The following is a 4157-nucleotide window of genomic DNA, read 5'->3' on the forward strand; positions in this document are numbered from 1 at the left end:
AAGAATCGTTCATATATATTCCCTACTCAATAACCTTCAATCAATTTCGGTGGTTGAAGTGTGTTGACTGGTGAATTCGCTTAAAATTCGTTAAAGGGCAAATCAGTCAACAAGTTTGACTTTACGTTTTCTCATACTTCTAGTCGGATTCAACGTTCGGTCCAGAAGACTTTTATTCTCGTAACGAAATTTTAAGGCTACTGACCAAAACCCAACTTCCAAATCGCTGTTCGGATTATGGTCAGTACCAGCTCGCTTAAATCTTTAATTTAACATAACCGAAGTTCTAAACGTCCGTTTGGGTTGATTCCAGTGGCCACGAGTTCGTTTTTACTTGTATTATCTTATCCCAAAGTTTTAGGTTCTGATAATTAATCTCGTTTGACGTTTAGTGGATGACTTGCTTAATCTTTAGTTCGTTTATCTTAATTATTAATCACTTGCCTTTAATCTAAGGTGAGTTTTATCATTTCCCTATTTTACTCAATTTTCACAATGTTTTGGGGACATATGCGTATATCATAATATATATATATATATAGGATTAGGTTCATTTCAGAAGTGATTCTTATAGCGAGAAGTGCGAGAAGTGATCTCAACCATTAGATTATTAATCAATGGTTGAAACATTATTGCATTTATTGTAACTAATAAAATTTAAAAGACATTAAAATAAATAAGAAAATGGTAGTTTAGGTAGAATAAAATAATTCATCAGTTAATTTATTTTATCTATTCCTAAATAAAAGCTCAAAGCATAAATATCACTAATTTATGATTTGTAAGTTGCAATTTATTTATTTCATTATATGTTAGTGTAAGATTTAATTTTGTTCTTTTTTCATCAATAAACTGTTTTTAATTATAGGATTTAAGCAAAATAGTATCTTTATCTTTGATTACTCATTTGTAAAAATAAAAATAAAAATAGTTTGAAGATGTGTAAGATAGAAAAAAAATATGTACGAATAAATTGAAAATGTGTAGGAAAAAAATAAGATGTGTATGAGAAAATCAAAGATGTGTAAGGAAAAAAATTAAGATGTGTATGAGAAAATTAAAGATGTGTAGGAAAAATTTGAAGCTGTGTAGGAAGAAATTAAATATGCATAGGAAAAAATTGAAGATGTGTAGGAAGAAAAAAAGTGTACGACGAATGTAGATGTGTAGGAAAAAAATATGTTGTGCATGAGAAAATTAAAGATGTGTAGGGAAAAAATTAAGATGTGTATGAGAAATTAAAGATGTGTAGGAAAAATTTGAAGTTGTGTAGGAAGAAATTAAATATGCGTAGGAAAAAATTGAAGTTGTGTAGGAAGAAAAAAAAAGTGTACGACGAATGTAGATGTGTAGGAGAAAAATATGTTGTGCATGAGAAAATTAAAGATGTGTAGGGAAAAAAATTAATATGTGTATGAGAAATTTAAAGACGTGTAGGAAGAAATTAAAGATGCATATGAATAAATTAAATATGCGTAGGAAACATAAGAAGATGTGTAGGACGAAAAACATACGTATGAAGATAATTGAAAATGTGTAGAAAAAAAATTAAAACGTGTATAAAAAATATTAAAGAAATGTAGGAAATATTTGAAGGGGTGTAAGAAAAAATTATAATTGTGTAGGATGAGCTCAAGATATAGGGTAAAAAATTATAAAGATAAATTTATTGTTTTATGAATTTATTGATTTTTTAATTATTTTAGTTATTTTGATTATATTAATTAGAAATGTAACTCATATGGTTTAATTATATATATTAATTGGAGAGAGAATAAATTTATATTACTTTTTAATATCCTTTTCATATATTTTTAATTATGTAAGATTGAAAATTAAATGGGTGGTCCAGATTGACTTATTGCATTTCTCGCTATAACTTAACTTCTCGCATGATCCATCCCCTATATATATATATATATATATCAAAAAATAACAAACGTGTAATTGTGTGTGATTAATCAAATATACTTGTTATGTGCTTACTTGTTTATGTGTGCATTCGTTTGACATATCCCCTTGTGGAGGGTTCTCATTGACCAACGCCCGATTCGCTTGGCAAATGTCTTATTATTATTTGCTCATGGTTGATTTACCGGCGCCCAATTCGCTTGACAATAGTTTAATCGACAACGTATTTGCTCATGGTTTGATTTCATTAACGCATTTATTACGTTTTGCTTATTTCTCTTATTTACTATTAACATTATTTTATTGCAAAACTGGTGATAAACTCACTCAACATGTGTTGTTGACAAACTCCATTTTCTACGCATATGCAGGTTGCTTGAGTTGAAGTTTGGACACTTAGAAAGACCTTAGGGTTTTATTGAAGACAAACATGAATTTAAATTGTTGTATATATTTATTTGAATTGTTTTGTTGTATTTGAATATTGTGTGCACATTTGAAATAAAATAATTAAATAAATATTGTCACATTTATATTATGATAGTATCTTCGAGCTGTGAGCAATCGGATCACGCCCCGGCATTTCCGCCTTAGGTTGGGGTGTGACATATCGTACATGTTAATATTATTCGTGCATATTGTTTATTATCATACGTGAACTTGCTTGCAACGTGTTTATTGTTTCATTGGTGGAAGTTACGCAAACGCATACGCATACACATAGTGGGAGGGTCCGACGGGACGTACCCGTGCAGTCTAACGTTACGACTTCGGTTGTTTACGTAAGTGGTTCTCATTTCCCTGACTTCAACGACTTCGGCTAAGTGAACGGGAGGACGACACTATTTGATTTCATTTACTTTACGCTTGAATATGTATTGCATGACAATCGTTGAATCACGCGTTTATATATATATATATATGTATGTATATGTATACACAAAGCTTATGAAAACTCACCAACATGTGTTGTTGACAAAATATATTATTTTAAACGTGCTGTAGGTTGATACGATGAAGTGCTAATGTCACACCCCGACTAGCACAATGCGGAAGCGTAAAACGGGAATGTAACAGACACCTCTGGTATCAACACATTGTTTATAAAGAAACATTACAAACTAATTTACAATATATTACATTTCTTTGTTCTATCATTGTTTTACAGTCTAGGCGATACAAACAAAACTGGTTCGTTAACTATACGTTCTTACTACTAACACCCTTGCCTCTATTCACATAGCATCAACCACACACCTTGGGCAAGTAACAGATCACCAAATCATTCCGATTTAGGTACACCTGAAAAGCAGTTTAAAACGGTCAACTACTAGAGTTGGTGAGTTTCACGAGTTTCAAGAAAACAATAATGAGTATTCACAAGTCAACACTTGTAATCATGAAATAAGTATGTATGTATGTAAATGATGTAATTATGCTAAGCTACAGTGAAGCCTTGACTGTATGTGCTGCGTGCATCCATTTCCCACGCTCCGTCAACCACTGTGGCCTCTTTCCGCCCACAACATGCCCCGGTAGCTATGTCTAACACTACATAGCCTATTTGTATAAATATGGTCATGTGCAAATAGCGATATGTGACACGGCAACCAGGCCGATTCCGTTTGGGTTTGTCAAACCAATAGTACTATTCACAAGCCACCGGCTCGAAGTTAATCACTGTGATCGTGGGGACTTTCGTGTGTTAGCACTTAGATAATTCACCTCAATACATGTTTCAGATATGTATATGTAATCAAACATGCTTTTCACCCCGAAAGTTCGTAAAACAGTTTAGAAGTGGGGTCATGAAACTCACGGTTTAGTAGATAATCAGTACTGTATCAGCTCGTGGTTTGTTTGGTCCGTTATCAGTAGTTCCTATAATCAATATTATAATAATATTAATATTTTAATATTATTATAATCTCAATACTAAACTGGGGTGTATAACTAATCTGGGTGTAGCTGGAACGCCCAGAAAGTGGCAATAGGCTTAGGTTGTGATGTTGTTCAATGTCTAATACTTAAAACCGAACTTGGCTCAGATTCCCGTTTTCCCAGCTGGGCCAAGTTGTTCGTGTACGCGTTCAGAAAACAGTTATGGGGAAATAAGCTTGGGTAAATGTATTGGTTAACAAAATGATTAAGTTATAAAGAAGGATTACCTATTAGGGTCCCGGATTAGCCACGGGGCCCGTTTCCGTTTATTCAATTTGATTTGAGAAGAAACGCGCACAATCCAC

This window comes from Bidens hawaiensis, unplaced genomic scaffold (assembly GCF_021521415.1).
Source record: "Bidens hawaiensis isolate Kalapana, Puna unplaced genomic scaffold, B.hawaiensis_p1.1 tig00008513_1, whole genome shotgun sequence".
Classification (NCBI taxonomy): domain Eukaryota; kingdom Viridiplantae; phylum Streptophyta; class Magnoliopsida; order Asterales; family Asteraceae; genus Bidens; species Bidens hawaiensis.